The following is a 22,588-nucleotide window of genomic DNA, read 5'->3' as shown; positions in this document are numbered from 1 at the left end:
GCTTATCTGATAGGAATGATGTCCTTCGAACAAGTGTATTATTCCGATAGAGGGTTCGGAATTATTAGAAAGCTAATTATTCAGTGAGGTCAAGTGATTGGAATGCCTAGTTGGAGGCCGCTTCTGATCAGTATTATTAATATATAATTAATATTACAGCTTAATCTTGACTGAACCCTTCGGGTCATACCCAAACACCTAACGATCCGTCGCGACGAATTAATCCGAAAGGAATTAATGAGTCACTCGAGTAATATGAATGAACATAGACGTCGGAAATCGAGCTAGGAGCGTCGAGACCGAGTGTCGCAAGTTGAGTCGAATGAATAAAACGGCGAGACAGTAAAAATCAATTAATCAACAAGTTACCAAAATACCCCTAGCATCGGAATGCCTCGAGCAAACCGAGTGCTAAGGGCATATGGGCTAGCATGGTAGGTAGCATGCGCTCCGCACCAAGCCTAGGCTCGCACAAGCAGCAGGCTAGCAAGCTAGCATCGTGCTAGCGAGCTAGCACTGCTAGTAGTGGGCGCAATGCCTCGCCCAGCAGCCTACATGCATGGCAGGTACGCTTGGCCGAAGTATCAGCCCGCAGCGAGCATGCGCCCAACAGGCCCAGACAAGGGCATTAGGCACCAGCGAGGCTGCCTTGGCGCCCAAGGCAAAGCCTTCCCATTGGCAGCAGCTCATAGGGGTCGAGAGAGTTGTGAGGGTGGTTTGGGGAAGCTTGGGGATCAAGGCTTTGGTCCCCTTCCCTCTTGTGGTCTTCACCAACCCTTTCCCTCCTTGTTGCCACTTGTTGATTAATTATTGCTTTGCTATTTTTCTTTTGTCTTTGAATTAAAAATAAAATGGAAAAATGATTTTTACCAACTTTCTCACATTGATGGGAGATTGGAATAAAGTGGGAATCCTCTATAAATACCCATGTATTGGGATTTGGAAATTTCACTTGAGTTGAACTCAATAAGGCATCTCCAAAGAGAGAAAACCTTTAAGTTCATTAAAACTTGACTAGTTTATTTTTGGCCCGACTCGACTAAACTCCGAGTTAGAGACCGAACAGGTCGAGTTGTGGGTGGATTTTCGTCGGAGGTCTTCACACATGCGGGACTCGAGGCTTTCCAAGTAAGAGCTCGTTGAACGAGCGAAGCGCGCGTCAAGGGTGATATTGTCTTTTCTCTTTATGTTGTTAATTATGTCTTTTAGTTATATTAATTGTGAGAGGGTCTTGGGGTCGGGTTTTGTTCCACGAAAAGTCGGACTTTCCGAAACCCAACAGTGGTATCAGAGCCTTGCTCATTTATTTTTGTAACTGATATTTTCAAGGTGTTTAAAATGGATTTAAATTTCTTGTTGTTATTGCTAATTAGATTAGTAGCTCGATTTTATTAATTTTAATCTCGTTTTATTTAGAATTTTGGCTCCCGAACCCAGATTTTCACCCATGACTAGTGAATTTTGGGTGAAATCGATGTTCTAGAAACATATTGAGGCTTTTAGGGTACGAAAAAGCCAAATTCTGCCCAGCAATGCTTGTTTCGAGGGATTTTTCGTTTTGACGAAATTTTTTAAATCTTTTTAACCTTGAATCTTAATGGCATATTAATTGTGATTATGCATTTGGTTCTTTCCTTTATGCTTCTGCAATTTTAGACCACTTTTGAGCATGATTACTTTGTAGTAATTGGTGCTTAATGGTTTGCTCAAATTTTCACATAATTGCAAATAAATTGCTTTAAGTGTGAAAAGTTTGTGTTTTGAGGATCTTAAGTACTAAAGATCCAATCTTTAATTATTTTAAGTGGTTGGAACTTTGTGTTACTAAATTCCATGTATGTTTATTGAACTTTCTTGATTTAATTATTTATTAAGTTGATTGGAATCATTAAGTTGGAATTTTTCATTGAATATTTATGTTCATTATTCCAACTCCCTTTTAATTTTGTTAAATCTCATGATTAACTTATGTTGGTTAAATTAATAGTGAGAGTAGCCCTTCATTTAGTTGCGTCAAGTTGAACCAAATTTTGTTAAAGAATAGTTCTTGGAACTGATTTGGTTTGTGCACTTGAATGAATATTATTTAATTAGGCTTATTTTAATTTTCATTTTTGCTCAAATTGATTCTAAAATTAATTTAGAATTGACTAAATAAAGTCAAAAGAAAAATCGAAAATTTTTCAGAGGCACGAGCACACAAATCGAGGCCTAAGAGCCCCAAGCATGCTCTCGGCCAGCCGTGCTGCTAGCGCAACCCACGTGAGGCTGCTGAGGCTGCTGGGCGCCTCGAATGTGTGTGCGTGCGTGGTGCGTGCATGGGCAACAACATGGTGCGACAGCTGGTGCATGTTGTGCGTGCGGTATGTGTCTGAGAGTGTGTGGTGTGCTGCTTGATGCGTGTAGGCGGGAGTGCGCGAGGGTTGTGCAGGATGTGGCTGCTAGGTAGCACAAGCCCAGCACAGCAGCAAGCTAGTGCGAGCAACAGCCTCACATGCCCTCTCGAGGCTTGGTGCCTAGCAAACCAAGCCTTGTTGCTTGGTGCTAGGCACTTGAGAGCGTAGGGCTATGTATTTTGTGGTTTTTAATTTAATTTAATTTAATTAATTTTTGGAGGCTAGGCCTCGGTTATTGAGCGGCACTTGCAAATTTTTAATTTGGCAAAATATTGGGTTTACCGGCTTAATTAATCGGATTAAGTAAGTTGGATGTGGAATTTAGTGGGAGCTTCATTATTTGAGCTATTTTAATTGCGCTTAATCACATAATCGGTTAACAACTTTGATTAGTTTTAATTTGGCATGTTAATCGGATTAACCACCTAAGTTAGTTACTAGTTTACGCATGTTGATGCATTGTTACTTGTTTTTTCGTTGTATAATGCATGGGCCATTCACATATAGTAAATGGATGAGTGGAATGTATATTCTATCACAGGTTTTAAGAAATGGCAACTAGTGGGGCCAGATTAGGATAGAAAATACGGACTGCGTTCCGTTATGTATTTTTGTAAATTTAAATACGGTCTGCAAACCGTTTCATATTTTTGTACCTCAATATTTAGATTAGTCCTAATCGTAGATACTAGTAGTTGCATTATTTTGGTTATGTCTTGAAGACGGAGTTTCTTGGAAGACGCAAATCAAGACCCTTGAATACTTGAAGACTCAAGGGGTCATGCTAGTTGCCAAATGCATCATTTATTTATGCTTATATATATATGAATGTTGTGTTAGATGCATGTTTAGGATTTCGAATGTTGTGGTGATTAATTAAGTTCACTTAAATCAACAAACATAGAAACCCTAGGTCCCTAAAATATTAAGTAAAACTTGTCATTCCAAGACAACACTTACCGAACTATTGAGAATAGTAATGGCTTACGCCAAAACGAGGCATTACTACTTTCCTAGGAACGTAAGGTATGTTGATGGGTTTGCCAAAACAAGACATCATAGTACATATTGGTTTTGGTTAGACTCAATGATATGAGTGATGGAGTCCTAACATGTCGTGGAAAAAAAGATAAATTGTTAAAAGAGCAGTAGATGCGACGATTTATCTAACCAAGAGTGGAATGGAGCCATTAGCAAAGAGTTGCTTACCTTAGAGTAATTAGTGTTAAGACAAGCCAAAGCATGCTTAAATACTCATTGATTCTTTGGATCTTGGAATCGACTTATTCTCACCAAATAGGGACAAATTTAATGTGTGAATAAGACGTTCAAAAAAGTTTGAAATATATATATGCATGATTCAATCTTATTTAAGAATTATGAATGGTTTTTCATTTCAAATTCTTTCAATTGTAGAACCATATTTGCAAATAACTCAAACAACCAATTCTCGTTACACTTAATTCTCGACAATGAGAAACTGAGTGGGCCAAATTTTCTTGATTGGTAAAGAAACTTGCGTATAGTTCTCATGCAAGAGCAAAAGGAATACATCCTTGATGAGGAAATGCCCGAGACTCCTAATGAGGAAGTGACTCAGGCTACCCTAAACTGATGGCAAACTGCCAATCGAGATGTCAAATGCATCATGTTGGCCACTATGTTTCCCGACCTTCAGAAGACTTTCTTTGAGAAGGAGACAACTTTTGAGATCATTTCTAAACTTCTGAATATGTTCCAAGAGCAGGCCCGAACTGAAAGGTTTGAGACCCACAGGCAGATCCTTGAGAGCAAGCTTAAGAAAGGAGAGTTAGTCAGCCCGCATGTACTTAAAATGTTTGGTTTATTTGAGAACATGGAAAGGCTTGATGCGGGGTATTCGACCTAGATGGTAATTGACATTATTCTTCACTCGATGCACAAAGGCTATGATCAGTTCAAGATGAACTATAACATGCACAACATGGAGAAAACCGTCACCGAGCTTCATGGTATGTTGAAGCAAGCCGAGCAAACGCTCAAGGATGAGGGAAAGCAGGACATGCTTATGGTCAAGAAGGACAAGCCATTCAAGCGCTCAGGCAAGAAGAAGAAAGGCTTCAAGGGGAAGGGTAAGAAGACCTTTCCGCCTAAGTCAAAAGCTACCAAAGACAACAAGGACAAGAAGGTAACCTCTTCTAAATCTGATTCCGAATATTTCTATTGCAAGAAGAAGGGACATTGGAAGAGAGATTGCCTCAAATTCAAGGAAGATAAGAAGAACGGCACCGTTGCTTCTACATCAGGTATTTTCGTTATAGACTTAAACTTCGCTAGCACAACATCTGATAGGAATGGTGTCCTTCGAACAAGTGTATTATTCCGATAGAGGGTTCAGAATTATTAGAAAGCTAATTATTCAGTGAGGTCAAGTGATCGGAATGCCTAGTTGGAGGCCGCTTCCGATCAGTAATATTAATCCATAATTAATATAACAGCTTAATCTTAACTGAACAACCCAAGCAACTAACAATCCGGTACGACGAATTAATCCGGAAGAAATTAATGAGTTGCTCGAGTATTATGTATTTAGACGTCGGATATCGAGCTAAGAGTGTCGAGACCGACCTTCGCAAGTCGAGTCGAACTAATAAAAGACGAGACTGTAAAATCTGTAACTAATAAACAATTACCGAAATACCCTAGCATCGGAATGCCTCGAGCAAACCGGATGCTAGGGGCAATGGTGCTAGCATGCGCACCGCATTAAGGGTAGAGTGCTGGGTGCGCATGGCTAGCTACCTAGCTGGCGCAATGCTAGCAGCACTAGCCACGCGCAGGCAGCAGCAGAAGCCCGCATTGCATGCGTGGCTTGCTGCGTGCATGTGCGGGTTGGTGCGAGCCCAACACGCTACTGATGCCGCGCCAAGCAAGCAACGCCTAGCAGCGACCTGCTAGCAAGCAAGGCACGCTTGCTAGGCCGCGCTTGCGAGTGACCAGTCAAGCAGCCTAGCCGAGCAACCCAGCCAAGGGCCTAGGCGCCAGCTAGGCTGCCTTGGCACCCAAGGCTGGGCGCGCCACGTGGCACAACTCGATTGGTCTGTGTGGCTTGGGGAGGAAGGCAATGGTCCCCTCCCCTTGGGGTCCTCACCTACCCTCTTCTTCCATGAATGCCACTTGTTGATTAATTATATGTTTGAGATTTCCTTTTATTTTTGATTTAAAAATAAAATATGAAAATTAATTTTACCAACTCTCCCACATTGATGGGAGAGTGGAATTCTCATATGACATTCTATATAAATACCCACCTTCGGAATTGGAGAAAATCCCTTGAGTAGGAACTCGAAATGGCATCTCCACTTGAGAGAAAACCTTTAAGTTCACATAATACTCGAGTAGTGTTTTGGTTCGACTCGGCCAAACTCCGAGTAAGAGACCGATCGGGTCGAGTTGCGGGTGGATACCTGTAGGCGTCATTCGAAGCGCGCCTACGTTAAGCATGTCGTGAATATGCTTGGCACTCATAGGAAGTGGGAATTGACATATACGATTAGGGACAAGGAAAGTAGGGAGCCGCCAAAAAGTTTTTAAGGAACTTGTAAACCTTTCACGGATCATAAAAGGCAATAAAAATAATAAGAGTAATTAAGTGAATTAATTAATCACTTTTCGTGTTTCCTTGAATTGCTACATCATGAATAAACTGTTAGTAACTTCAATAAATAATATAAATAAAATTAAAACAATTAAATTAAATAAAAAGTAGAGTTGATTTTGTCCAAACCCTCAGTTAATTCTTCCTTTCACGTCTTGATTTAAGGACAGAACCTCGGGTCAAGTATGGACTCCTTAGAGTGCTTAAGGGATGTATGGTGGAAGAATAGGGAGGCTACAGAGAGAAGAGATAAGGTTTTTGGTGTAAGGAGAGAGAATGATTTTTGGTGCCCCGAATTGAAGAAAGGAGGGGGGGTATTTATAGTGGAAATGAATATGGGGATGCACGGAAACCTAGAGCTGCAGATAAACCCTAATTTGGGCGCCTTGACACAGTGTTTCTATCGTGACAAGGTCATAGGGCACCGTGTCACGGTATCATCTACCGTGGCGCGATACAAAGTTTGGCCCTAAATACAGCTAAACTGATAAAGCGCGTGAAGAGCTATACGCGGAGAGTACGCAGGAAAATCCCGTGTCACGATACCATGACACGGCAAAGGACACCACGACAAGGCACTGTCCACCGTGGTACGGTATAATACACCGTGTCACGGTGTATAGTTTTCTAGAAATGCGTCTAGGTTCATAAGCGCGTGAAAAAAAAACACGAAAAAGACACGAGAAAGCATCGTGAAACGGTGAAAATTACCATGTCACGGCACCAGGCACCGTGCCACGTCAGATTTTGCCGCGACGCAGCGTTTTAGCTGTTGCGCGGTAATTCTTGTTTTTTATGCGTTTTTAAAACTATGATAACATTTGATCTGTAACTTGGATAAGGAATATAATATATCTTTGAAAATATTATCAAGTCTATTTTACAACCCAATTAGAATCAGGTCAAAATAATTTGTAGATTTTAAGATATGGCTATTTTAGTGAAATGGTGTCAATTTTGAGTCGAGTTTAGTGTTTAGCTCATATCTTCTTCGTTTTAAATCGGAATTGGGCTTATGATATATTGTTGGAAAGCTTTTTGAAATTCCTATCCAACCAAATAATAATTAGATCAAAATTATATATCCACAAAATCATATTAGCTCGGTTTTGTGATGTGGACATGAAAAGAGGAAAATAAGTTATGGTGTGGGGAAATAGGCTAAGAATTAGGTTGGTTTATGAAATATGTTGAATATAAATATGGATTATTCACTCCAAAGATTACACACTTAACCCGACTAATAATGGCAGTAAAAGGTTGTTCATCATCGGGTTTGGTTTCGGGGAGACATTTTTAGGTGTCTACAGAAGCCCCCCACTTTGACTGAGTTTGTAGAAACGTCAGTTTTGAAAGCGATAGTCAAAGTAGTCGATTGTGAAGGAGAATGATTTAAGACGTTCTGCGATCCTAAATCACTCTTTATACGCCGATACCTGCAGAAAAATGTTATTCTGTAGATAAAAGAGTAGAGATAGAATACTTATCTGTCACCAGTGTATCGGTCGCAAATATGTTCGATAGTATCTGACACCAGTGTATTGGTGGCAAATAAATTTGGTAGTTTTCTATGATTGAAGTAATCCACCGGATGAAGATTGTTGTGATATAATCGCTGACTTCTTCGCCTTGAGAGGTGGCAACGACCGACAATTTTCCATGCTTGAGGAAAATATTGTCTGATGATGATATTGCAAGTCTCTATGTATCGAGAACCTTGCGTGGTGAATCGTCTTCGCTTTGGGAGATGATCACTAATGTTTGAAAAATGATGATGGTTCGATTGTCCCCGAACGTGGGCTGTAGGTGGTTCGTTTGTCCCCGAACGTGGGCTGTAGATAGTTCGTTTGTGCCCGAACGTGGGTTGTCGATGGTTCTCTTGTCCCCGAACGTGGGCTATAGATAGTTCGCTTGTCCTCGAACGTGGGCTGTAGATGGTTCGCTTGTCCCCAAACGTGGGATGTATATGGTTCGCTTGTCCCCGAACGTGGGCTGTAGATGGTTCACTTGTCCCCAAACATGGGCTGTAAATGAGACCTGTAAAATGAAATTTGCCAAAGGACTCGTATATATTGTGATTGACTTGACCAACTAACTTGACTAAGCTTGACTTGACATGACATGACATGACATGTGTATGACTTGCGATTGTGTGTATATAGTTTGTGTGTGTGTGCAGACACAAGCAACCGAAAATGCAAAAGCAAAAAGCAAAAATTTTCCCTCATTTTTGTCATGAGATGAGTGGAGGTCATTTTTGTCATGAGATGACTGGAGGGTACTGACTTTCTCTCGAAATAGAAAGACGTGAAAAATGAAGTTTTGTTTTTGAACTTCCCTTGATGAAAAATTTTGAAAAAGTTTTTGAACTTCCCCAAAGGAAAAGTAAATAGAGAAAAGCAAGGTAAATCGCATGAATATTTGTCGAATTAAATTGCTTTTCTTGAAGATAATGTATGCATGATGCATGCTCTTAAGCCATGAGGCTAAGGAAAATTACATAATGTGACACGATAGATGAATGAACTTAGGTCATAGAGCTAAGCATCATATGTGGTATAAAGAAACGATCTTGAACGTCACTTAGGTCTGGAAGCTAAGCACGTATGCTTTGTAGGATTACAAATCATTGATAAATAAATGTTGCTAAGAACATTATGCGATGCGTGAAACAATGAACATTGCTCAGGTGAGGAAGCTAAGAAAGTATACAATGTTTCTTAAAATGAATGTTGTCTTGAAAGATGATGAAGCATGCGCGGTAAGGAAACAAGATTTCATGATAAAGGGTTCCTAAGGGAAAGATGATATGGCTATGTATGTGTGAAAGAAGTGTGTGAATGTGATACTAAGGCTGGCTGCAAAGGCTGTGGTTATGGAAATAGATGTGAGAAGAGTCGAAACGGTGACTCTTTAGGCTAGGTGAGCTAAGTGATGTGGGTTCAAGCCCCTAAGTCTAGATCTATATGGGTAGGGATAAGATTTGGAAGTGACTCGATCATGTGTGGATATGAATATGAATGTGAGTATGAATGTGGCCGCACCTCGATGTGAGGTTGCCTACATATCCGTTAGGAATCAGGCCAAATGTAGCTCTAACCGAACTTTGCACAAGTGTATGTACACCTTAAAGAGGTCTTTCAAGGGTTGTAATTTGGTTAAGCTAATAGGTGAAGAAGAAAGGATAAAAAGGCTAAAGACCCGAGGTAAGCCCCCCAAGGTGTGTAATTGTGAATTTGAAAATTTTGAATTCGCAAGTTTATTTTCAACATTTTTTTTGCTTTGATTTTTTGTTGTTTTTTTGTTTTTATATTTTTTTTTATTTGAACCAATGTGGGCAATCCCGGATCATGCGGTCCGTCACCCACTTAGCATTCATGTTTCTCAGGAACTGTACCAAGCACTCAATGAGAGATGCAATTCGAGACGTGTTCATATCAAAGACATTGGAACACTTGCCCTTAGACGACATTGTTTTATTGTTGCTTAGCTGCTTTATTTTTATTTTATTTTATTTATTTATTTTTTGACTTTCTTTTTGAACGTTACACAAATTACACACCTTCCCATCCCATGGTTAAGTGAATGTGGGTTAAATAAATGAGGTCAAATGTTAGACGAGGCTCAAAGTGGTTGATGAAGAAATGTAATAAGTGTTTGAAAATGGTTTTAGGGGGAACAACAGGGTTGCAAAGGTGTTTCAAGTCATTGGTGTACCTTGTGTTTAGATCGACAATTGTTTTTTTATTTTATTTTTTTTTCCAGTGTTTGCGCTAATTACTAAGTGAGTACGGTCCATTGGCATTCGTTAGTCATAAAATAAACCACCATAGACAAAGAAAGATCGTTAATGTTAGGATCAAAACGATCAAATATAGGGCACATAGGCACAATGATGCAAAGAAGAGTTCGCAACCTAAGTTCAAGTTCTATGTTCCACTATGGTCAGGTTTATTTGGTGTCAGAAGGGTACCATGGTTAGAGTTTGGACGCGTTAGCAAGGCAGTCTCCCTTGAGGGTGTATGCCAACGGGTGGCTTCGCAAGTTCGTGATTAAATCAAACTCGACTCCATGGTTTGGGTGAATTTAATAACTCGGATGAACTCTTATTGCCATGAGCGTTTTATGGTCGATAGAATTTAAATTCCCCAGGGCTAAGACATATGTAGAACACACACGTTTTTTTAGAAAAATCGAAGGAAGCTGACTGTGATAAAAAAATAAAGCCACTAGAAAGATTTCAGGACTGTTGTGACACGGTAGGAAGCACCGTGTCACGGTATAGAACGTCGCGTCACGGCATTCTGCACCGTGACACGGCAGTCAGGAAATCTGACAAGTGCCTCTGTTTTTTCGTTCGCAATCAGGTTATTCAATTTTTCCTACGGGCGAACCTAAAAACGAAGTTAAAACGTCTATGAAAATGCAAAAATGCCAATTTAATCACGGGAATATGATTAAAGAATCTTTCAAGTCTCCAGTGGAGTCGCCAAATTGTAGACATCATTCGAAGCGCGCCTACGTTAAGTATGTCATGAATATGCTTGGCACTCATAGGAAGTGGGAATTGACATATACGATTAGGGACAAGGAAAGTAGGGAGCCGCCAAAAAGTTTTTAAGGAACTTGTAAACCGTTCACGGATCATAAAAGGCAACCATGATAAGGGACAAAGATAGGCAACAACGATTGACCCGTGAAGGTTACACCCCATTCATAATCCATGAGATTACTAACTACATATGGTTCAGAACCGCGAAAGGAGGATCGGTGATGATGGTACGAAGTGAGTCATGGAGTCACATTCGCCCGTATTGGCCTTTACTCGATTCTTATTGTGAAAAGTGATTCTTGTGATCTTAAAGGCATGCAAACAAAATATTCAATTCGCTCCAAACTATTATTATGCTAAATTGGTTGAATATTAATGCAACAGATAATTCTAAAATATTTGTGATCACTTAATTAAACAACAAGATTAAAAAGGAACCTAAATCGGTTGTCCAAATTATCTTATTGGGTGTGATTTTCAATTACATATTCCCTTTAAACATGCAATATAGTGATCACGAAATATAATAAAATTAACATTAATATTGGAAGAAATTTAACGAAAAATTGTTAGTCAAATCAAATATAAATAAACCTAATCATGATGCTAGCAATAAAAATAATAAGAGTAATTAAGTGAATTAATTACTCACTTTACATGTTTCCTTGAATTGTTACATCATGAATAAGGACAGAACCTCGGGTCAAGTATGGACTCCTTAGAGTGCTTAAGGGATGTATGGTGGAAGAATAGGGAGTCTAGAAATTAGGTTTAAGCAAGAGAGAGAAGAGAGAAGGTTTTTGGTGTAAGGAGAAAGAATGTTTTTTGTTGCCTCAAATTGCAGAAAGGAGCGGGGTATTTATAGAGGAAATGAATATAGGGATGCACGGAACCCTAGAGTTGTAGATAAATGATAAGTGGTTTATTTGACCACTTATTGTGTTAATTTAAACCCGGATTTGCATTCATTTCCCCTCTTTCTAACTCGTTTTGAATGAAAATGTTTTATCTTGGCCTTGCCCCTCCTTGGTTTGTGTTTGTCCATGTTTTGCAGATTTATTGATTCAGTTTGGCAAGAATTCGATGCATGGATTTTGTCTAAGGCAAGAAAATTAGAGAAAGGAGAGCCTGCTCCTGCTGGAGCGGGCGTGCACCTCTCAGGAGCGGGCACTCCAAACTTCCGGCAAACTGACTGCCAAGTGCACCATGTGAGGAGCGGGCGTGCACCTGTGAGGAGCGGGCGCTCTTCCCCAAACTTTCAAAACTTCTTGTATTCTGAAGATAGCTAGAGAGGGCGTGGAACAATCTGAAGCGGGCGCTCCTGGCCGTGGAGTGGGCGCTCCTCAGGTGGAGCGGGTGCTCCTTCGCTGGGAATCCGTTTTCTTTTGACGGATTTCCTTATGTGTTTCGGGGAGTATAAATACTTCCCCTTTAGTTCATTTGTGAGAGAGACAGAAATAGCCTAGTTTTTTAGAAACTCCTCTTAGTTTGAAACATTAATTTTGCTTAGTTTTCACCAAATTAATCATTGTAATAGTTGGTTTCAAGATTAATCCTCAAGAATTGCCACTTTGTATTCAACATTTCCAAGCTTCAATTAGTAATTTCCTTCTACTTTTCTCCATTCAATTTCTGATTTTATTTTTTCTTGCATGATATTTAAATCTTCTTAGTTCTTGATAATTTGTTATTGGATGATAGTTATTTCAATTGTTAATCACTTTTCCCCAATTATTGAAGAAGTTAGAACCCTAATACTTGTTTGCATGTTGATAAACATGAGTTGTGAGTAGTCTTCTTGCTAGGGGTTGGGTGAAGCTCAACCTTTTGGGTTAATTATGCAAACGTGGGAGAAGCATTGATGTTTGTATTGCAATTAAATTAATTATATGAGATTGCTTGTTAGTTCTTCATGATAGGATTAGCTACCCTTGACTTAGGAGCTTGATATCATGATATGCTTAGTTTGACATGGGAATGTAAATTGAGTATGTCATTACTTATTGAAATTTGATTACGTATCATCTATTGCTAGACTAATGAGGAATCTAAGTTTAGTAGTGTGAGTTGTTTTCTAATTGCATGAGGTTGATTTTACATATTGTCCTTGCTATAGCTTGTCTATTTTACCCCCCGTTTCCCTAATTTCCTTGGTTGAGTGGATCCCATTCCCTAATGCCTTTAATCCATCGATTTAGAATCATAGTTCGTTTGTCTACTTGACGAACCCCAATTGACCATAGACTTCGAATTAGCTTAAGTGTTAAGATCTTTAGCAACCATATCCCGTTTCTTGTGGACCGAACTCTTACTTATCATTATGCTTGGTTTGTAGGGTGTTTGCTAATAAATGTGTTTGATTGAGTGTGGAATGTGCGACCGTTCTAACGCCCATCAAAATGGCACCGTTGCCGGGGAGTGGTGTTGTTGATTGCTAATTGATTACTTGAGTCTAGTTCACCATAAAACAACAAAAATTCAAAAAGAGTGTTTTTCTTTTTGGCTACACTTGTAGCCTTGTTACTAATTGCAATTGTTGAGAGTGTATGCGCAGAAATCATAACAGGATTTTGGTGCCTTACGATCCCGAGATTGAGCAGACCTATAGGAGGAGAAGGAGAGCCAGTTCTAGGCCATTAAATACTTCCCCAAATAGGGAGGTCAATTTCGGGGAAAAACAAGAGCAAATGGCTAACGGGGAACAACCGGTCTAAAGACCTTTGAAGGAGCTGGGAACTTTGGGAGCTTATAGAGCTTCAAGTGGCATTGCTCCGCCCGTTACTCAAGCCAATGATTTCAAAATACGCCCCTCTATGATAAATTTGATCGAAATGAGGCATTTAGTGGAGCAAAACATGAGAGCCCTCTTGCACATTTGAATGAATTTGAAAAATATTGCAATACGATCAAGGTAAATGGGGTAACTCAAGAATTTGTGAGACTAAAGCTATTTCCTTTCTCCTTGATAGGAAGGGCTCTTTAATGGCTTGAGAAAGAAGTAAGGCCAAACTCCTTGAGAACTTGGGACGAGGTCACCACGGCTTTCTTAGGGAGATTCTACTCTCAAAATAAGACGGCCGAGGCAAGGGCTTTGATCCAAGGTTTCCGTCAACGGGCTAGTGAAACCATTTATGAGGCTTGGGAGAGGTATAAAGAATATCAAAGGGAGTGTCCCCATCATGGCATTCTGACATACCAAGTGCTTCAAATTTTCTATGGAGGCTTGAGCCCACAAGGAAAGACTAGCCTAGATGCGGGAGCGGGTGGCCCGATTATGAACAAGACGGAGGAGCAAGTCATAGAGATAATTGAGGATGTGGTGAGGCACCACATGGATTGGCAAGAAGGAGAGAGAGAGTCTCTAAACAAGGGAGGAAATGCGGTTTACTCCGTTGATCACCTCAACGCCATCAACAACTTGACGTCCCAAATTGCCAACCTTGGCAAGGAGATGACGTCCATCAAGGCAAAACTAGAGACCTCTAGTTCAACACAAGAGCATCCTTCCCAATCTAAGGGGAGAGGTATGAATTCTAACTCTTCTCCTTCTACTTCTAATAACATGCCACATGGGTGTTTATTTTGTGAAATTTGTGGGTATATCAACTAGGAGTGGTAAAGTGTTGGAAGAGAGTGTTCCTAAAAGAAGCAATGAGAGAATGAACATGAGTGAGCCTCCCCTTGAGAGTGATTTTGAACAAGAGAGAGAGCAAAACCATGAGAATGAAAAAAAGAAAGAATGTGAGAAAGAAAAAGAATTTGAGAAAGAAAAAGAATGTGAAAAAGAGAAAGATTTTGAAAAAGAGAGTGAAGACAAAAGTGAAAAAGAGAGAGAAACAAAACAATTGCAAAAGCTACCATATCCTCATAAATTTGTTAGAAACAAATTAGATGTGCAATTTGGAAAGTTTCTTGAAACATCGAAACAAATTCACCTTTCAATTCCTTTTATCGATGCTATCAAGTAAATGCCTAACTATGCTAGGTTTGTAAAAGATATTTTGAGTGGAAGGAGAAAGTGTGAATTGGTGGAAACGGTGAATTTCACCGAGAATTGTAGTGCAATCATCATGAATAAAATGCCACCGAAATTGAAAGACCCCGGTAACTTTTCTATCCCTTGTGCTATATAATATGCAAATTGATAATGCTTTATGTGATCTTGGGGCTAGTGTTAGCCTTATGCCATATTCGGTATATCAAAGACTTGAGATAGGGGAACTTCTACCCACCAACATTACCTTACAATTGACCGATCGTTCCATCAAATTTCCAAAAGGTAAGGTAGAGGATGTTTCTCTAAGGGTGGGAAAGTTTGTAATCCTGGTGGATTTTGTTGTGTTAGAGATGGATGAAGATGTAAATATTCCAATATTTCTAGGAATACCTTTTCTTGCTACTTCGGGCGCTTTAATAGATGTTAAAAGTGCTTAGATTTCACTAAAAGTAGGAGATGAGGTGATAGAATTTGATTTGAATGAGAGCATGAAATATCCAAGCTCTAGTCTTGATAATTGTATGATGATTGATACTATTGATTCTATTGTGACTTCTATGCACGAGCACTTTCTCACTACTAGCAATGCCCTTGAGAATGTCCTTTTGAATAAGGAAAAGATAGGTGAGCAAGACAAGGAGATGACATTGTATGAAGGAATGCTTGAAGGAAGTACGGAAGAAAGCATTGAACAAGTATGCATGGGAATCACAAGTGATGATGCTTTGGAAATAGCTACCTCAAGAGAAGGTAAGGGTGTTCCAATGGTAGAGTTGAAACCTCTTCCATCACACCTAAAGTACGAGTTTTTGGGTCCTAATTCAACTTTTCCGGTAATTGTGAATTCTTCTTTGAACGAGTGCCAAACTCAAATGTTATGTGGTGTTTTAAGAAATCACCAAGGTGCTTTAGGCTATACCATTGATAACCTCAAAGGTATTAGTCCCGATTTATGTATGCACCACATAACACTTGAGGAGGGTGCTAAGCCTTCCATTGAGAGGCAAAGGAAACTCAATCCTCAAATGGGGGAGGTGGTGAAGAAAGAAATCACCAAACTCCTTGATGCCGGCATCATCTTCCCCATTTCGAGTTCTAGATGGGTTTCCCCCGTTCATGTGGTCCCTAAAAGGGGGGAATGACTGTAGTTGAAAATGAGAATGGTGATCTCATTTCAACTAGAACGGTGACCGATTAGAGGATGTGCATAGACTATAGACGTCTAAATGCATCCACTAACAAGGATCATTTTCCTCTTCCTTTTATCGACCAAATGCTTGAAAGACTAACCAAGCACAAGTATTATTGCTTTCTTGATGGTTATTCGGGTTTCTTTCAAATCCCCATAAACCCGGATGATTAAGAGAAGACAACTTTTACTTGTCCATATGGTATTTTTGCATATAGGAGGATGCTGTTTGGACTTTGCAATACCCCGGCAACCTTTCAAAGGTGCATGATGAGTATCTTTGGAGACATGCTTGAGGCCGAAATGGAAGTGTTCATGGATGATTTCTCGGTAGGGGGCCTTTCATTTGAAGATTGTTTGTCTAATTTGGGCAAATGCTTAGCAAGATGTGAGAAGGTCAACTTGGTCCTAAATTGGCAAAAATGCCACTTCATGGTTGAAGAGGGAATCGTCCTTGGTCACAAGATATCAAGCAAGGGGATTGAGGTCGACAAGGCCAAAGTTGAAGTGATTGAAAAATTGCCATCTCTAATTAATGTGAGAGAAGTAAGATCCTTTTTGGGGCAAGCCGGGTTCTATAGGAGATTTATCAAGGATTTCTCACAAATTGCTAGACCCATAAATGCTCTTCTTCAAAAGGATGCCATCTTTAATTTTGATGAAAAGTGTCTTCAAGCTTTCAACAAATTAAAGGAGGCTTTCATCTCTACTCCAATCGTGCAAGGGTCGAGATGGGATTTGCCGTTTGAACTTATGTGCGATACTAGTGATGTTGCAATTGGAGGGGTGTTGGGACAAAGAATTGAGAAGAAACTTCATGTCACTTACTACATGTCCAATACCTTGAATGAAGCTCAACGGAACTACATCAAAACGGAGAAAGAGTTTCTTGCCGTGGTACATGCTTTTGAGAAGTTTTGGAACTACCTCATTGGTTCCAAAACTATTGTTTACACCTATCATGCGGCTATTAGGTACCTTGTGGCAAAGAAAGAGTCCAAACCTCGTCTTCTTCGATGGGTCCTATCTCTCCAACAATTTCATGTTGAAATCCGTGACAAGAAAGGGGCCGAGAATGTGGTTGCGGACCATCTTTCCCGATTAGAGAATGTGAAAGCTAGTGATGATGAAATCCCCATATGTGATGAATTGAGAGATGATGTGCTCTATATCTTACATGAAAAGGAGCTTCCTTGGTTCGCCGACTTGGTGAACTATTTGGCTTGTGGAGAATTCCCTCCCGATTTCTCCAAGAACCAAAGAAAGAAGCTAAAGAGGGAAGCAAGACACTATGTATGGGATGACCCTATTCTCTACAAAAGAGGAGTAGATGGTTTGCTCCGTAGGTGTGTTCCGGATGAACAAGTGCAAAGTGTGCTCAAGATTTGCCATTCCGATCCATGTGGAGGGCATATGGGAGCCAACAAAACAACGTTGAAGTTCTTGCATAGCGGTTTGTGGTGGCCTCACATTTTCAAAGATGCTTGGGGTTTTGTGAAGACTTGTGACCGGTGTCAACAAACCGGTAACATATCCAAGCGTAATGAGATGCCTCAACAACTAATTCTTGAGCTAGAGGTATTTGATGTATGGGGTATTGATTTCATGGGCCCATTCCCTACTTCTTATGGAAATCAATACATCCTTGTGGCGGTCGATTACGTATCAAAATGGGTTGAAGCCATTGCCTCCCCAACTAATGACCACAAGGTAGTCATGAAGATGTTCAAGAAATTTATATTTCCAAGATTCGGAATTCCTAGAGCAGTGGTAAGTGACAACGGTTCACATTTCGTTCGTAGTGCTTTTCAAAAGATGCTAAGAAAGCACAGGGTTCACCAAAGATTCGGCCTTACCTATCATCCACAAACAAGTGGGCAAACGGAAGTGTCCAACCGTCAAATTAAATTAATACTTGAGAAGACGGTTGCAAGGAATAGGAAGGATTGGTCGAAAAAGCTTGATGACTCTCTATGGGCATATAGAACGACATACAAAACCCCAATAGGCACAACTCCATATCGTCTTGTGTATTGAAAATCTTGTCATCTACCGATGGAGCTTGAACACCGAACTCAATGGGCAATCAAGAAAATTAACTTTGACTTGGCTAGCGCGGGAGAGAAAAGATGGCTTGATTTACATGAGCTTGAAGAACTAAGATTGGAGGCATATGAGTGTGCTAGCAACTATAAAAATCGCACCAAGGATTGCCATGACCGCAAAATTGAAAAGAAAGCATTTCTTAAAGGCGATAAGGTACTCCTCTACAACTCTAGGATGAAATTGTTTCCCGGGAAACTTTTATCAAGGTGGAGTGGTCCTTTTGTTGTCAAGGAAGTATTTCCTCATGGAGCCGTGGAAGTTTGGGATTTGGACGGAAAGAGATCCTTTAAGGTGAATGGGCATCGCCTCAAGCTTTACTACGAGGGTGCTCATGTCGGTGTAGTAGAATTAATTCAATGTAATCTTACCTATTGAGTGTGGAGGTCGTCAAGCTATTGACGTTAAAGAAGCGCTTCCGGGAGGCAACCCGAGTAAAAAAAAAATAAAAAAATAACAAAAAATTCGACAAGAGGTAGAAAATGAGAAATAAAACAATGAGTGAGTGAGAAAAGAAAGAAGAGTGTTGGTGATATCTGATTTTGGCTAACATTTGATTGAATTATGTTCTTATGGTTTTGATACAGAAAAAAAAGGGAGCAAAAAGGAAGCAAAGAAGTAAATGAATCAAGCCATAAGCAGTGAGGAGCGAGCGCTCCTCAACATTGCATGCCCGCTCCTCACAGGGTGAAATTAAACAGCCGAGACAGAAGCTTTGATGAAGATCTGGAGCGGGCGCTCCAAGGAGCTGCACGCCCGTTCCTCAATATGGAGCGGGCGCTCCAACATTTGCACGCCCGCTCCTCACAGGGTGAGCCTTTTTGAAGAAAAAAATAGTAGGTTCTCCAACGATTAGGAGCGGGCGCTCCAAGGAACTGCACGCCCGCTCCTCAACCAGGAGCAGGCGCTCCAACATTTGCACGCCCCTCCTCAACCAGGAGCAGGAGCTCCAACATTTGCACGCCCGCTCCTCACAGGGTGAAATTTTTGAAAATGGGCAGAAGGTTGGCAGAAGAATAGGAGCGGGCGCTCCAAGTCCCTGCACGCCCGCTCCTACAGGTGAGCAGGCGCTCCACCATGTTGCACGCCCGCTCCTCACCGAAAACCAAAAAAAATATATAGTCAGAATGTTTGCCCAGGTCTGGAGCAGGCGCTCTTCCTAATTGCACGCCCGCTCCACCTGTCCGGGTAAAAAAAAAAAAAAAAAAAAAAGAGAATCTTACTCCTCCTTTTAATCTCCTTCACCCATTTTCACCAATCATTCTTACATTCATATTCTCTCTCCTCATTCCCATCTACTTCTCACTCTCAAAACCCTCATTTTCTCCAACTTCTCTCTTCATTTTCATCATCAAATCCTAACTTTCTTCACTCAAAATTCACAAATTCTTATTCTCCATCAAATTCTCTCTCCAAAAACCACAATTTTTCACAAATTTGGGCAAAAATTTTGAAGACCCACAAGTTGAAATTGAAGAACAATAAAGGAAAAGGGCCAATATTGCTAGAAAAGGAGGAAATTTGGGTAAATTGGAGGATTTTAGAGTATTTTCATACTCTAATTGGTAAAATCTTCTTCCCTACTTCACTTTCCCTCTTAAACCTTAGGGTTTTTCTTCAATCTATCTCTGAATTTGTTTATTTTATGAATGTTGTGTGATTAGTTTCATCATTAGGTGATTTAAACAAGCTTACTTGCCTTTGATAATTAATTTGTGGATTCTTGTGCTTAGTTATGGAGTAAGAGAATTGTAGTTAGTTTCTTGCTTAAGTTTGATTAACTTGTGCATGAAAATTGGTTAAATTGTGTGAAATTGTGAATTTGTTGTGTTGGAATTGTTGGTTAGGTGTGTTGGAATTATATTGAATTGTGAGCAGGTACTTGGATTTATTCAAGGGTTTGAAGTTTCAGAGATTGTTTGTGTTGTGTTGCGTGTGTGTTTGTGGTGTTTTAAGTTAGCTTTCCATTCCAAACTAAAATTCCCAAATGGTTCTTCATTTATTTGGAGGTGCGGGAGGGAAGAAGAGGAAGACTACTTCCGGCATCCAAATAAACGAAAATCGTCATTCCGAAAGCCCAACCGAAACCCAAAACGAAACAATAGATCAATCAAATCCTCCCCCTTTAATAAAAATACCCGAAAAATCCAAAGGTTACCATAAAAAGCTATCCAGAAGAAAAATGCTTCCAACCTGATTCTATGACCAAGAGTCGTGCCAATTGCTAGGAATAGACGACGGAATTCGTCAAGTGGCTGCAAATTTCGGATGGTTAGACTTCCTTCGAAAGAGGGAGGAAACATTCGAATCGCTCACTCTCGAATTCCTATCCACCCTAACCGTGAGAAAAACTAGTGGTGAGGGAGAGCCCATTGTGTGCGAGATTAAGTTTAACATGTTCAATCGACCTCAAAACATAAGCTTAACTCACCTCAATCAGATATTCGAGTGGCCCGTGAACAACCAAATAACCAAACCCGATAGTTACAACCTCACCAGTTACGAAGAGTGTAATTGGTAGAATACTATCGCGGGGTACCCCGCATTCACGTCCCGTTCTAGCCATGCTAGCCACATCATCCACCCCGTACTCCGTATATTCATGAGAATTATGGGGTACGCTTGCTTCAAAAAGCAAGATCTCGGGAAGCTATCTAAAGAGGAGATTAAATGCCTCTTTGTAGCTTCCCGATTTGAGGGGGATCTTGAGGGGAACATGAATATGGGGTACATGTTCATTAAGCGGTGCTACAATATCAAGATGAGTACAGAGTTGACGGGTGAGATTAAGTGTGGTGGGATGATCACTATTATCGCCAAGGCATTGGGTTTCACCGGTTGGGTCAACCAATTAACCCCGATGGAAGGCTCAAATGCTCTTGACCTTTCCACTTTTGCCACAATGAATATGATTGTGGAAATCCGGGGAAATGTGACCACCTACTCTTGGTTGGTCAAGGGGAAACACCGTTGCATTCTCCCTAATGCGGAGGTAATGAACACCGTGGGAACCACTTGGCAAGTGCCAAATGAGCCACTCCCCAGGAATGTTCCCGACCTTGATCAACCATCTCAACCCCGCCGCCATAGCATATCTACCATTCCTAGTTTTATGGGCGACCAATCCTCCTCCTCTTCTTCCTCCTTCAACCTTGAGTCGGCCTTTCACCATCTCAACCTAACCAACCAAAGAATTCTTCAAGAGAATGAATATCAAAGTTTTGTGTCCCAAATGTCCTACCAAAACCAAGTTGAGAGGGGAGATTTCCTCCCCTATGTCAACTATCCTCACTACCCCGTGCAAGAGGGGCCGGTTTTGGGTTGGAACAACAACCAACCCACCTACTCCTATTGGCAAGGCCCCCGTAGCTCCATTTTGGAGCTACAATCCTTCCCGCCCTACGATTATACACAACCCGGAGGTTGTGATTTTAGGGGGGACCCTTCTTATTACCACGTGCCCGAGACATGTGGTAATATGTCTCCCGAGGAGATCGATAACCACCCCTTGAGGGGATACTTTGGGTTTCCACCCGGGTATGATGGTGGTTGGGGTACTAGTAGTGCACCGGACTACGGTCACTATCGTAGTAGCCCCAACTATGATCTTCCCCCATACGTTGATCAACCTTCCTTTTCCGGTGATGTAGACCTCAACTATAACTACATGCCATCGCCGCCTAGGGAGGATGATCGGGAGTAGCCTTTAGACATTTGTTTTTACCGTTCCCTTCTCTTCTTTCCCATCATTTATAAAACTGAGGCCGGTGTCGAGTTTTAGCTTAGGGGGAGAGTTGTCCTCATTGTGTCTATCTTTCGTGGGAACGGTATTCAAATATCTAGCTTGGGGGGAGGTCTAGGGGGCCTTGTGTCTAAGAGTAGGTTTTGGTTTTGGTAGGAGATGTGCTTTCTTGTGATACTTTATGATTTATGTATGGAGAAGTTTGAGTTTGTATGTGGAATGTTTGGCATGAAAGGCTTAGTTTAGCCTTTGGGACTTGTGGTAGGATTCATATGGTATTATGTTCTAGATTGCATGCCTATTTTAGGTTGGTTGTTGCCCTTTTCACGATTATATGGCATGCCTAGGCTAGAACAATTGCATATTGATGTTTTTGTTTCACTTCTCCTTATATGTGTGCTATTGGAGCATCTTATCTATGGCTTTGATATGTTTATGCTTTGGTTGGTTTGTATGAGGGTTGGTATCATGGGTTGATTGGTATTGCTCTTGGTCTTTCTTGATGATGATTTGTGTGGATTAATAATGATGGTTTTCCCTAATATCCAAATTTCTTTTTCTTATCCTCTAACCCCTCTAACATCCAAATTCCCTAACATCCAAATTCCCTAATATCCAAAACCCTAATAATTAAACTATGGAGATGGTAATAATAGAAATAAGGAAAAATAATATGCCTTGACCTTTTGTGAATAAACAATACATGACGCCTTTTATCAACACTAAGAGTAGTTTAGGCCACGGTCTTGGGAGTTGAGACTCAAGTTCTCGATCTAGGTACTAAATAAAAGAATAGTTGTTTATTCACAAAAGGTTAAGGCATATTATTTTTCCTTAGTGTTGACAAAAGGCGTCATGTAATTATTTATTCACAAAAGGTTAAGGCATATTATTTATGCCTTAACTTTGTGTCGAAGTCCTTGAGTTTTGTAATGATTAGGAGAGTAGTGGAAGCCTTTGTCGGAGGAGGGA

General features: G+C 40.5%; 1 non-coding gene across 1 annotated transcript; it reads right to left on the bottom strand.

Moving 5' to 3' along the window:
* Window positions 1–13,665: 13,665 nt before the first annotated feature.
* Window positions 13,666–13,771, bottom strand: LOC145565845 (small nucleolar RNA R71). The gene has a single exon (XR_014095212.1). It is a non-coding gene; the product is annotated as a small nucleolar RNA R71 (small nucleolar RNA).
* Between the last annotated feature and the right edge of the window lie 8,817 nt (window positions 13,772–22,588).

This window comes from Chenopodium album, chromosome 10 (genome assembly GCF_948465745.1).
Source record: "Chenopodium album chromosome 10, dcCheAlbu1.1, whole genome shotgun sequence".
NCBI classification, from domain to species: Eukaryota; Viridiplantae; Streptophyta; class Magnoliopsida; order Caryophyllales; family Amaranthaceae; genus Chenopodium; species Chenopodium album.
The sequence above is the reverse complement of the archived record's forward strand: the minus strand, read 5'-3'. Positions and strand labels throughout refer to the sequence as shown.